Here is a 14,883-nt window from a genome sequence, read left to right as displayed (position 1 = left end):
TATGACGCATGAAAGCATCAACAGAGAGAGAAAAATCGCACTCATGGTATTTAATATCTTCTCTGGTACTGCGACAGACATACACTGCTTTTTAAGTAACAGTGACAGATCATCGAACATCCTCTCGCGGCTTTCTTAGATCCTATCTGTATTTAGAGGAAACCAGAAGTTCTGATAAAGGGGAGGAGAAGAGCCTGAAGCACACAAAGACAAAGATTTCTCACGAACATTTTCTGTGTTATTTAAGTTTATCTTAAAATCAAATCCTTTATCTACACATTCAACTAAAAAAGTTTCTGTTCTCAGCCATTTATCAAACTGTTACTACTAAGTTGGACATTAGACTCAAAGTTATAATAACAATTTGGTTTTGAGATGACCTACTTCCACCAGTGAAACACAGAACTAGATCAACTTAGGTTATACTTCCCAATTTTAACAAGCAAAGTTCGACATTTAAACAACTCCATTCACACACACACACACACACACACACACACACACACATACATATAGTATTAATAGTCTATTCAGTAAAGATAAGGAGTGAAAGTGAAGACAACAGCAAAATACTTGCAAAAACAATAAAATAAAATACCGTTTTTAAAAAATGCTTACACATTTTTTTAAAACTATATGGCTCCATTTCTCAAAACACAAAACCACAAAACACACACACAACATGCAAAACGTCACACATATCTTGCGAAAGCAAACACTTCACTCAAAACTATTTTAACTCTTCTAAAAATGGTATTTTTGCGTAGTAACTGTACACACAAACATAAAATAATTAGCCACATACACGCCAGACTACACACAGATGTGAAAAATGTAAAACACTACTCTTGTGTGTCTTTTGAGTGCAGTGGAGTGCACAGGAGTTTGTCATATCACTCACACATACATGCATATGCACGTATACACTGTATATACAGTATGCATGTACAACTGATGAATTTTACACATGCAACTGAGCTGAATCAATACTGAACTGACTTGAGCTGTATAATGACACTATTGATTTGTTAGAGCTGCTTTACAGCAGAATTTGAATTTGATACTAATTGTGAAGCTGCTGTGAATCAATCTATATTATATAAAGTGCTTTAGAAATAAAGTTGACTTTCTGACTTGGCTTGTATGCATATTCAGTATATATATATATATATATATATATATATGTGTGTGTGTGTGTGTGTGTGTGTGTGTGTGTGTACATACACACATAGTAAATCATACATACATATATGTATGTATAAGTGTTTTCAGACATAAAACATGGCTGTAGGTCATCAGTAAATGAGTGTGGCATTTAAATGGCAGTTTCCCAAATGAAACAAAACGAACTGTTTGTTTTGAATGATGTGTGTAATGTAGAGAGTTTTGTGTTTAGAGTTTTTGCATTGTTTTACAATATCAAACTGAGTTTAAAGCACATAATGTACTTGTAGTTTTGCAGACTTGTTCTAAAGTTTAGGTATATGAGTGAATGGTTTCACTGAGTGGGCCTCAAGTACCACTTTTAGTGTCCAAGCAATTTTTTTTTTAAATTATAAAAATCAATTCATTACCACTAGAGGGCGCATGTCAGTTCAAAGATTAATTAACAGGGTAATTTGAATCATTGTATAAGCAATATATATTTATTCTCTCTATCTCTGCAAACAGCAGTTGTGTCTTAGTAAGCTTTATTTTCACACAGAATTGTAACACCATTACCATCTTTGCAAGACTCCCCACAGAATCATGCTTGTTTTCATTACACTTTAAAAGAAGAGAACAGCTCCCTAACAAGCAAACTTCCACATTTAAACACTAAAATGACTTTGTGAGATCTGCTGACACTGATATCTACTGCTACATGCCAGCAGTCAGCAGAGGATTTGAGAAGCTCTTGCAAAACCCTGGTCTCATTCTGTCACACAGTAAAAACTCTAGCACAATATCATCACTGGAAGCTGTAATTAATCGCATGCTGGGCCTACATGACATATCAGCATACAAAGGTCAGTATCCCTTAAATAAAATCTCATAAAAATACTTTCATGTCACATTGTCATTGAGCACTTTGCCATTATGTGTGAATAAGTTGATTTTTGTGGCCTAGAATGAGATTTAAGAGCACTATAATTATACGACCTTGTGTAAATTATAATTAAATCCGTTAGACTTTTAGGATGGTGCTGTCAGTCTCTTCTAAACAAATACACATGGCTGTCTGCCCTCACCCCATTTACACGGCACGCGGGCTCCATAGCCTTGAAGAACTCTGTTTTTATGGTCCTCAAACACAACCACGCAAGTTAATGAAAAGGCCAGTTAACTTTAGCATTTATGAGGAGAACATTTTATTACAACTGTGAAGTTAACAAATCATACATGTCAACAAAATAAGCTTATATGGTGAATTAACAAAGTTACAGTGCAATTAAATTAAATTAAACACTTTACAATGAGGTCCCATTAGATAACATTGGTTAATGCATTTACTAACAATGAGCAATATAATTGTTACCGTATTTATTCATCTTTGTTGACATTGGTTAATAAAAATACAACTGTCCATTAAATAATATTAATTGATACTTTTGATTTTAATAATGTTCATTTTTCATTGTTAGTTCATGTTAATTGATGTAGTTAACCAATGTTAACAAGTGAAACCTTATAAGTGTTATCAATTTAATTGATTTCTATCAGGTAAATCAAAATGAACAAATCTCTAAATTAATCTTTAAAATGTTCATTACTGGAAGTGTTATTTATGTGCTATTATAGTTTTTTTTAAATATTTTGAATTAGCTTATTTTAATTTTTTTCAGTTTTCATTTTAATAGGCCTATTATTTTAAGTTTTGGTAATTTTGCTATGTGCTTTTGCCAGTTGAATTATTTCTTTCTTTTTAAATCTTACAGTTTAAATTTTATTTGTTTTTATTTCAGTTTTAGTTCACTTTAAATTTTTATTTATTTCTAGCTAATAACTTTACTGTTTCAACTTAAACTAGTTTCAGTTAGTTGACAAAGCAACATTAAACAAAAACAAAACAAATAAAATGTAAAAAATGTAATCGAATATTTAGATTTTATTTGATTTCAGTTTTATTTCAATGAACAAAAATGTTTTTTAATCGTTTTAGTTTTAGTTAAGTTGCTACTTTATTAGTATAACAGAGAGAGAATTGAAGTAAGATGAGTTAAAAGATGAGTTAAATGTATAAGGAATTGTTTGATCTGTTTGTTATATTTATGGGTGTGCGTGAATTTTTTTATTATGATTTTTTGACTAGGATTTTCCTCTTTTTTTTGGTTTAAAAGGACCACAATGGAAATAAGTTAATGCAACTTTATTGTGTTATCCTTGACAAGAAAGTTGTAACAGTGTATTGCTACTTTTTGTGTCAAATAAACTCAAACTCAAGTGCATGACCTTTGCACTAGTGTGTGTCATTTGGAAATGTTTATGTCCCTGTCCTGGATGACAAACATACTCCGTTGAGGAAGGTGGAGAACAAATTGCCCAGATATTTGCACACGCGAGTACAAGAGACATAACGGGGGTCTATTTTAGTGAGCCATTCACAAGCAGGATTCAACCCATAAATCCTTCATGAAAAACATATAACATTTATTCTTCTTCGACGCCACCACACAACTCGTCTTGCCCTGATTGCCTCCTAGTTTAAGGTAAGTCCTACAAGATATTACATTCACAGCACCCAGTTTAATAGACCCACACATGCTGTCATACATACTTAAGGATATTGAGTTTACTGCTAAACATTTGTTGAGGGGATTTGTACTGTATTTTCTGTTTATCGCTTGTAGATTTACAGCACACATTTGGACTTTAGAGATAATCATAAGCACACCTTCACTGTTGGAGGATGAATGCATATACATCCTACAGTCTCCCGTGTCATGGCCGCGGCTCCCCGCAGGGATTAGCAAGCGCTACACGGCTTTATTTCTGTAACAAGCCACTTGTGTCAACTTTGTGATGAATGTATGTTATGAAATACTGTAGCTGTTTCATAGCTAGCTTAGACTTGGAGAAGTGTGGATACAAGATCCAGCGTTCTTGATTTAGCCAGAGATTTGGCTCGCAGAACCAATTAGACTATGAAGAGTTCTCAGATGGTTTGTCTTGCACTTAAGCACTCAAATTGGAAAAAAAAAATTGTCGTATAATTTGCTCTGGCGAGTGAACAATAAAACACCTCTGAACTTGTGGCTAGTTTTTGATTGAACTCTTGAACAAGTACTTCCTAAATTTGCATTCCTACATTTTTAAGTATGAATTGTATGTTGGAAATCAAAAGCATAAAAATGTGAACATCATTTAACATTTTTCCTTATTAGCATAAAACACACTATACCCAGATAATTTAGTTCAAAATATTGTTTCCAAAACTTGAGTTCTGGCCAGGATCTGTATAAAAAGCATTAGCATCCAGTGTAGTGAGTTCAAGGCTAGAGCTTGAAACTGGACCACATGAAAGGGTGGCAGCAATGTTCAAATTTAGCCAGGCTGGGAACACTAAAAAGCATGTGCTTTATCAGGCACAATAGGTTTGAATGCAATGAATAGGTATGGATAGAGTGCTTGGCACCAGTCTTCTTTGTATACAAGGACCATTCAATTTAAAATTAAATTTTCCTCTACAATGTGACTCGCCCGCCTTTCAAATACTTGGCACTCATCACTTTTCCAGACTATGTTCTATGTGTGAACGGTAAGCATGTTTCCTAGCGACGCAAATCTGATGCACAGATTCATCCACACTGAATGATATCATCACCTAAAAGACATTGAGGATCACATACATGGACATCCATCCATCACCTTTGTTATTGTGACTAAGTTGGAAAATGGAACATATAATGTGATCACATATGTGATGTCCTTTTAAACACTTTATATGTTTTTAAATCATTTTAAAAATAATTATTAAACATTTTCCTTTTCAGCGTCCATACAGAGAAATAACCATGTCTGAAGGGTAAGTACTTTGACAGCCTTATTATTAAAATTGTAGAGTGGATCTATTGATCTCTTTCGATAATTTGTTTTGGTGTTTCTTTTTTTCCTTATCGCTTCGCTCTGTGCTTCCTCATTGTAGACCGGTAAGTTTTGGCAAGATATACCATAATCCATAAATTATTCAAGAATAATTTGGAGAGATTAAACATGACTTGTATTGTTTTTCAGAAACAAACAAAGTATACTGCCACAAGGCGGCTGCTCTTAAAAGTAAGTTTGTTTTTTAATAAAATACACTACTTTTAGTAAGTTAGTAAGGGGTTAGTAAGTTTTTTCTTGAAAGAAATTAAATGATTAATGTTAAGAAATGAATACTTTTATTCAGCAAAGATGCATAAAATATTAAGCAGCACAACTGTTTTCGACACTGATAATGATAATAAATGTTTCTTGAGCAGCAAATCAGCATATTAGAATGATTTCTGAAGGATCATGTGACACTGAAGACTGAAGTAATGATGCTGTTCAGCTTTGCATCACAGGAATAAATTACATTTGAAAATATACAGTATTAAAATAGAAAACAAATAACATTTCACAATATTACTGTTTTTACTGTATTCTTGATAACCAAAACTTTCAACCGTTAAAATTTTTTAAGTAATTCTAATGTGGTAGTGAACATTATCTATAAAATAATGAAAGGCAAGACTATAATCCACAACGAAAAGGCTGGCTGTGTTAGCAGTGTGCTGCGCAATGCAATGCAATGCTAAGCTATGTGCAAATCTGCTGGAACTTTATAGTCACATCAGTGCTGTTGCATTACAGAGCACATTATTGAAGGCAGCCACGTCTATGCTGGCAGCTGAAATAGAGCAGAACAAAAGAGAGAGGGAGGATGCTCTTAATGAGAGGGTTCCTCCTCTCAACCTATCTGGTCTGTCTGCAAAGGAGCTCCAGGTATTTTCATGAATAAATATTTCTGCACCAACAACATGCAGAAATAAATATACAGAATGTCTTTAATGTTTTTTTTTCAGGAACTATGCAAAGAGCTTCACCGCAAGATTGATATCGTTGACGAGGCTTGTTATGATCTTGAAATGAAAGTGGCTAAAAATGAAAAAGAGGTATGGTTTTGTGTTGATGCATTATTACCTGTGTTGCTGTAAAAAACAACAAAAAACCTGTGTTGCTGTACTTCTCAGACTCTGTAACAATAAATGTGTACCAAGATGAGAAGGCTTCCAATATACAGTTTGAAGCAAGAAAATCCAAAACATACAAATATGATGTCTCGTGACTAATAATGTCAATTAAGCACACAAAAACTGTTTATAATGTTCATAGGTTTAAGTGTTTTTGTAGGTGACCTTAGGACTTAGCGTGTCTTTACCAGCTGTCCTTTACTGCAATTTATGGACAGTCGATACAAATGTGTCTACATCTGAATCTAAATTTGATATTTTGTAAATGAAATGTTAAATACATAATATATGCATGAGAGCTATAATGAGACTGGAAGTGAATTGTATGCAATGTTGTGAAATAGTGCTGTTCAGGTATAAAAGATGTCAGATATTGTGTAACACGTTCTACACTACTAGAAGTAAAAATGTCAATGTAATGGCATTCCAAAATTAAATGACCCCATGCGACAAAGAAACGTGTTGTGTCACCATGCAGTTTCCTTGCAAAACAAATACTGTCCTTGAAATTCATTGCTGCACTTGGTTGTGTACCTTGCTGTGTGCATATTTACCCAAATTCAATGTAGCGATGGTATCCTTTATTTGTATCTCACACTCTACGAAAACCCTTTGGGAACCTACTGGAAATGTAAACAAGATTGTACGAGTATAAAACGTGATGAGACAACACATATCCTTCATATCTTCATGTTGTTCCATATTAAACTGCTGACTGAAGTTCGACTTTCATTATTGATTCATTCAAGCTAACTAGGCTCTGAAGATGTTTTCAGAGCTGCAGTAGAGGTCATACAGTTACTGGCTGAGCAAAGCCTCTTCTGCCTTGTAGGATCAAACAATGGGAAATGAAGAGTGACTGGCAGTGGACAATGTGTGCAATTGTGTTTTGATGATGCTGAGTAAAATGAGCCTCAGGGTGAAAGGCTTCAGTCTATTTTAGTGAGCCACTCAGAGGAGGCCAAAGATTTCATAAAATTTGCCTGGGTTTTCTTGTGCACTGACATTGTCACACTCTCATTTCCTTGGAGTGGTCTTTGGAGGAACAGGTATGAACTATTTGGCACCGCTAACTATAAAAACAATGCAATTAATTGCTCTAAAACTAACAAAATTACCCATGAGATATAACTGCTGACATCAGATTAATGCGTATAGCATAGCTCAGATAGTTTTGTCTTTAAAAACTTTGATGAGACATGGCTGGTTACATTGTTGAGATCTCTTCTTAAGCCGTAGGATATTAAAGCAAAATTCTTAATTTGCGCCTCATTTAGTCTCATTGCTCTCTAGGAGAAACATTTGAGATGTTCTTTTTTCTTGAGGGCTTTCTGGTTCTGTTTCATCCATCAGAAACATATTACTGTGTAATGCTGAGAAGGGGTGCTAAAAAATGTATTTTGCATACTGCTTATGAAGTGAATTATGATTTTTAGATATGTATTCCGTAATAATAATTGTGCTTATCAGTCACCAATCTTTATATTTCCAATTTTGACTAGTGATTTGCACCAGATTAGTCATAAAAAGGAAGTACTTAGAAGCTCACAATGTCTGAGTCGAAAGTATTCAGTCTTTTAAGTTGTTAATATCTATATCTGCTATCTTGTTGTAAATGTGTGTTCAAAACATGCCTATTTTATTTCTTTTCATAAACTGAAAATTGCCAATTTTGACAGGTAAGTAGATTTTATTGCTTTAAATTTTTGTATATGGCAAAATCATTGTTTTTTTTTAAACAAAATTTGTTTGATTCTTGCAGCAACCCAAACCTAAGATTTCGGCATCCAGGAGGTTGTTCTTAAAGGTATTCAAGATTCAAGATTTTTATTTCTCGCGTACACAATTATATAGAGAGTATATAACCAGCAGTGAAATATAAATCAGGTCCGCTTTTGTGCAATAATTTTATAAAGTATATAACAAGAAATAAACCGAGGCATTTGGTTCTGTTTGTTTTACAGAGAAGATATAATTAATAAAGATGGTGCATTTACCAATACCTTCTGACATGTTTTGCTTCAGACAAAGGTGCTGAAGAAGGCAACATCTATGCTTGTGAATGAAAAAGAGGAGAAGCAGAGGGAGAGAGAGAGACCACCTTGCGTGAGAGAGTGCCACCTCTACAGCTGTCCGGTCTGTCTGTTCAAGAGCTTCAGGTAAACTTCATTTAAAATGATGCTTTTTAAAATAATATTAGATGAAAATATATAAATGTAATTATCTTTATATATAATTTAAATATGTATTATTTTTTTAATTATTAGTAAAGACTTGGTGCAATCTGTATGCAACATAACTAATGTTGGAAAATGTAAAGTAGTTTCAGTGACTTAATCTGCTAGAAATAGCATTGACAACCACTCTTTTGTAGTTTCCTTTTGATTCAATCATTTGTTTTCAGACTCTCTGCAGAGAACTGCATCAAAAGATTGATGTTGTAGATGAAGAGAGGTATGACATCTCTGTCAAGGTGGCCAAAAATGAAAAGGAGGTACTACTCCATCAGGGGAATCACCTTTTATCTTATTAGATTCAATAGAAATACACTGGATTTAACTTTATGTTGATCCACCATAATAAATCCAAGCATCTGCTTCAGACTGCAGATTTGAACATCAAGATTACCGAACTTAGAGGTAAAATGAAGAGACCTGCACTGAAGAGGGTGAAGATCTCAGCCGATGCCATGTTGGGTGCTCTTCTGGGCTCCAGGGTCAAAGAGTCTGTGGATTTCAAAGCTAACCTCAAGACAGTCAAGAAAGAAGAGGAGAAGGTCATGTGACATTTTAAGGGGAATGTATATGTATATATAATTTTAATGAATATGTATTTTTGAGCTATTTTAACACACCCCTGTTGTTACACCTGTTTCTCTTACAGAAAGAAGAAGTGACTGACTGGTGAAAGAATGTGGAGGCCATGTCTGGAATGGAGGGCAGGAAGAAGCTGTTTGATGCGGGACAATAGGGGATGAATTAAAAAAATATTTTATGGTTTGTTTTTCAATGATCTTTTGGTTAAGAATGTCTTACTTCAAATATTTTATCTAGACTTTAAGCACTGAATTTTATTTGTTTTCTTACAGGTGACAACTACACCAGAATTCAAAAACTTCTTAAATTGAATGTATAAATCAATGCAAGTTCATATAATACATATATCCTACTTTAATAATAGTTTAGGATTATAGTTTAATATTTTATTTTAGTTAAAAAAGAAACTGCATATATAAATTATTTAGACAAGAAGCCTCAAACTTACTTGATGTCTACTTGATTGTTTCTGTGATGTTGAGCCCATTTTCTGTCTTAAAAATAAAAACAGATAAAAAAAGACTAAATATTTGGACCCTTACTTTAAAAAAAATGCTAACTGCCTGAAGCTTAGGACTTAATATCCCTGTAGCCCCTTACTGCAGAGCACAAGATCCAGGGGGCATGGTTGGATCCAGATCCAACTCCTCCCACCTTACATATACCTAAACCTAGCCGTCTCCACCCCGATCCCTAAAAACACCCATCTCCACTCCTAAACCTACCAATCTCCACCCCCTATATGTGGATCCAACCATGCCCCCTGGATCTTGTGTTCTGCATTGAGGACCATCTCTAATATCCGAAGACCTTTGGAAATGTTTGGATACAACAGCTCTAAAGGCTCTGTAAGAGTATATGAATAATACTACGCATGACCTGAAGGCTCTGACCTGGCCATGCATTTTTCATCTACTTGACCTCACTTCATAACAGAAACTGCTGTGTCCCGGGAATACCTTCAGTTGTTTTACATAAATCAATGACATTTGTAAATTTGTGGAACTTAAAAATAATAACAATACATGCACTTTAAAAGCTTTTCAAACTAAATCCCTAATTTGTGTTATTAAAATGTACAAAAAAACTCTTCAGTAGACAAACTGAACTCCTGCCAGTCCCATTTCTGCAAAGTCAGACTAACAGACCTTGTGTCACAATACGCTGGAGCACGGGCACAAGGAAACAAGGAGAACAAGAGTCTTTTAATGATCCAATAGGGAGACACAGAGCACAAGGATGATGATCACAACAAGTGGACCCGACCGAGGAGAAATGCACAGACAAGAACTTATAAACACAGGACAATTACCAAACACAAGTGCACAGAATGACTAATTAACTAAACAAGGACAGGAACATGACCAAATAAGGGAACACAGGAACAGAAACAGGGGCAAAATATGACAAAACAGGTCCATGATCCTGACATATCACCCCCTCCCAGAAGGTGCGTCCTCGTGCCGTAGAACAACAGGGGGGGGGGGACACGGGTGGGAACTTGGGAGGCGGCTCAGGAAGAGAACGGACACCCGGGAGGGGTCCAGCAGATAGAGACCAGGGAGGTGACGATGGAGGGAGGAGCCAGGGAGAAAACAGGAGGAACTTGGAGCAGGAGGAGACAAGCAGGACCCAGGCCACAACCATGATGGCGACCCACGGTGGAGCCGACGGAGAGAGGAGCCATGAAGGAGGAATGGCGGGTCGACGCCCGACCAAGTCGGAACCGGAGGGACGAGGGAGCCCGGTGGAGCTGGTGGATCGACGGGTGATGGTGGAGGTGAGGCAGTTAGGAGCCGAGGCGCTGGGTCTACAGGCCGAGGCGGAGTCCGGGCCTCGGAGCCTGGAGGCGGAGGTGAGGGATGCTCCAGCCATGCGACGATGGAGGATGGCAGACCCGCGGCGCTTGCACCGTATTGATGGTGGGCTGAGGGCGGGCAGAGGGGCTGCCAGATGACAACGGTGGAGGAGACAGAAGCGGGTGGGAGGGTGGGTTTTCGTGAGCCTCCGGGTTCTCAGGGCTGCCCTCGAGGATCAGAGCTCACTCCTGGCTGGACTGGGAAACGGGAGCCCCCCTCAGGGCTAGACGGGACCAGTGGGGACGAAGGAGAAAGGAGAAGGGGCAAGTTGACCTTCATATCTGTTTCCCAGCCTATCAGGTCTACTTCTAAATCCAGCAGTCCCACATATATAATTAGCTCATCCTCAGCCGCAACCCTCTCCACTCCGCGCTCTCACCGTTTACGCCCTGCTCCCTCGTGGTGGGCACTATCGCCAGCTCTCGCACCTGGTCTGATGGGTGGGGCTCCACATCCGGGGCAATCCTCCGATCAGTCGCTCGGCATTGCGCTGGCTCGTTGATCGCGGCGGTGATGGGCTCTCCGTCATCGGTGGGCTCGGGCTGATGCTCCACACCGCGGGGAGATGGTGGGCTGGGCATTGGGTCTGGAGTGGATCTCCACGAAGTCCACTCCACGAAGGCGGCGAAATCCTCTCAAGGACCATCTTCAGACGATGGCGCTCTGCTCGCGGTGTTCAAGCTCGCGTCATAGAATGAGCAGAGCGCGTCATCCGGGTAGCTGGTGGTGCTAGCTAACAGCTGGAACAGTCTTGTATGGTCCTCGAGAGATCTGTCCCCCTGCTTCAGCAGGAGGAGGAGGAATTCCGGGTGGGTGAAGGGATCCATAAGGGGAAACACAACAGAAACAAAAACACTGAGAGAAAAAACAGAAACAAAAACGTAGGGTAGACACATGGAGGTAACTGTATTTGGTCGGGTCATCTGTCACAATATGCTGGAGCACGGACACAAGGAAACGTGGAGATTTTACAGAACGTGAGTCTTTTAATGATCCAATAGGGAGACACAGAGCACAAGGATGAAGTTCACAACAAGTAGACCCGACCGAGGAGAAATGCACAGACAATAACTTATAAACACAGGACAATTACCAAACACAGGTGCAGAGAATGACTAATTAACTAAACGAGGACAGGAACATGACCAAATAAGGGAACACAGGAACAGAAACAGGGGCAAAACATAACAAAACAGGCCCATGATCCTGCAAACTTTGATTGTGCGATGGACCTTTTTCACATTTCCGGGTTTCTCAGCAGCAGACGTCATCATAGTTGTGTAAACTTCTATAGCAGTGAATGGGAGACTACCACAAATATATTTTTTGCATTCCCATTTGCTCAAATAGCAAAAGAAAAAGTCCATGATAGTGTTTTCATGACTTTCAAAAAAAGGAAAAAATAGAGAGAGACTGATAATGGCAGTCAGTAGAGAGAACGATGTCAAATTTACCATCACTCCCATAGACACTGAATTAGAAACACCCTCACATTAGTGTTAACTAGATTTTTTGTCATTTGATGCAAAGGTTATATAATACAAAGTATAGTGTTATAAATGTATATGCATTTTTTTTAAACTTTGGAGGATTTACGATGCTGATGACCATTGAAACGCGTCATCACAGTCTTGTGAAAAGGGTCCATTGTACACTCTAATCAACTACAATTGGCATTTTTTCTCACAGTTGTGAGTTTACGTTAAGCAATTCTGACTTTTTTCTCACAATTCTGTGTTCACATCTCACAATTCTGTTGGTTCCACCATGGAATTTTTTTTTCAATTCTGAGTTCTGAAGGAAAAAATTACGAATTTTGAAATGAAACATTTTTCAAATTTTTTAAAGGGGTCATATGATGCGATTTCAATTTTTCCTTTCTCTTTGAAGTGTTACAAGCTCTTGGTGCATAAAGAAGATCTGTAAAGTTGCAAAGACTAAAGTCTGAAATCCAAAGAGATATTCTTTATAAAAGTTAAGAGTCAACCACGCCTACCTAAAACGGCTCGTTCCCCACATGTCTACGTCACAATGTGGGAAGATTTGCATAACGCCGCCAAAATGTTCACGCAAAGAAAGAAGGCGTAACTTTTATTCTCGCTGAGGTATTGTTGCTGCCGCCATGTCGAGACGCTGTGTGTTTCGTTGTGAAAGCGAAACTACTTTGTTTGGCCTTCCAAAAGAGGACGATATCCACTTCGTCATGCCTAGAGCTGATCCGCGCTGGTCCCTGAGGGAATATATCAACTTCGCGCTGTGGATCGTCGGATCGGCTTTCACCGTGGATGAAGCGGAGTCCAGCCCGGGGTCGTCATATGTGGTTGCCGCAAGCCCGCCGGCCGCTCTGTTCTCAAGCTCACCGGTCTCCTCTCACTCAGCCCGCCGGCCGTTCCTCACTCTAGCCGCCGGCCTCCGCTCACTCTAGCCAGCCGTGTGTTTAGTTGTGAAAGCGAAACTACTTTGTTTGGTCTTCCAAAAGAGGACAAAAGGCGGGCAGAGGAGAAACAATAATGTACAGCATGTGGAAAATAATGTGTTTTTTAAACTTTAAACCGCATAAACAAATTTCATTACACAAAATAATGTTCTTTTTAGCAACATCATATGACCCCTTTAAAAACAAATTCTATGCCATTTTTTGTTATATGACTTATTTTTTTACTTTTTTTCTAAGAGTCTATATCTCACAATTCTGAGAAAAAAAGTCAGATTGTGAGATATAATATCAGAATTGCGCAATTACATTTTTATTTTGTGGTGGAAAACTGTCACTCACAACATTGATACAATGATCCAATCAATTCCTGATGGTCAAAAATAGTCCCAGCACACATTTTTTCTCATCACATGGATAAACGTCACAAAAAAGAAGACAGATGAAGACTGTAACTGGACTACACACACACACACACACACACACACACACTCACCAACACACACAATGCTGTAGCTTGAATGTAATTGTGCATGTAAACATATTTAATGTCATTTTTTATTATATCCGTTTTTCTTGATGTCTTAAAGGGCCAGCTATAATTATATTTCCATCCAGAAAATATAATTAGTGTCATAATATGATTTTTTTTTCATACGCTCTCAGAAAAAAAAGGTACAAAAGCTGTCACTGGGGTGATACCTTTTCAAAAGATTTACCTTTAACGAGTCCATATTGGGACCTTAAAAGAACATATTAGTACCTAAAGTGTATATATTTGTACCTAAAAGGTACCGCCCCAGTGACAGCTTTTGTAATTTTTTATCTGAGAGTGTTCAAAGCCATTTAAAGACGAGGACTTCTTGCATTTGGCATCCCATCATCTGGCCATAATGCCTAAAAATAAATCCAGGACAAATGGCAGGTGGTAATTCACTACATATCTCTTGGAGGATCACCTCTCAGGGAGAATGAGGTGTGACGAGGGCAGCTCACATTACAACAAAACAGTGCTTCCACCTGCTCACTGTCCTCTAAACCCAAGAGATCATTTATACCACATACGCCTCCTGCCAGCTATTGGTCGCTTAATGTGCATGGAAATTATCACGTTCATGAGATAGCTGTCATGGCATAACATCATAACGCAATTAACTGGAACAAACATGGAAACAATTTGATATTTGTTATTTCCACTGCCTCTCTTTTTTCTCTTTATTATTGTTGTCTGACATCTTATCCTTTCCGTTTTTCATAGATAATGTTTTTAATATGAGTACAGGTTAGTTGTACCGTAATAAGTGCTAAATGCTTATACCAGTTTGCCTTATTTACTTTTATAGACTGTCAATCCACACAAATGTATTTCTGTTATGGCTAGCATCACCTTTAAACATTTGAACTGGTCATCAATATGGTTTTGGCCACAAAAAGAGGCATTTAAACCCATCCACACTGCACGTCTCTGTCCAAAGGAAAGTTTTACTACGCTAGTTTACTGTGTGAACAGTAAATGTCAGTAGTGGGGTCTATTTTAGGGGTCTGTTTTAGTGAGACGTTCCCATGCGTGCTGAAAC

At 37.7% G+C, this 14,883-nt stretch overlaps 1 pseudogene; it reads left to right on the top strand.

The window, feature by feature from the left end:
- The first annotated feature begins 3,538 nt into the window (after positions 1 to 3,538).
- Positions 3,539 to 9,167, top strand: LOC107574323 (troponin I, slow skeletal muscle-like; annotated as a pseudogene).
- The last annotated feature ends 5,716 nt before the right edge of the window (positions 9,168 to 14,883 follow it).

The sequence above is a fragment of the Sinocyclocheilus grahami genome, unplaced genomic scaffold (genome assembly GCF_001515645.1).
Source record: "Sinocyclocheilus grahami isolate Dianchi unplaced genomic scaffold, SAMN03320097.WGS_v1.1 scaffold31.1, whole genome shotgun sequence".
NCBI lineage: Eukaryota > Metazoa > Chordata > Actinopteri > Cypriniformes > Cyprinidae > Sinocyclocheilus > Sinocyclocheilus grahami.
This window is presented reverse-complemented; position numbering and strand designations above follow the sequence as displayed.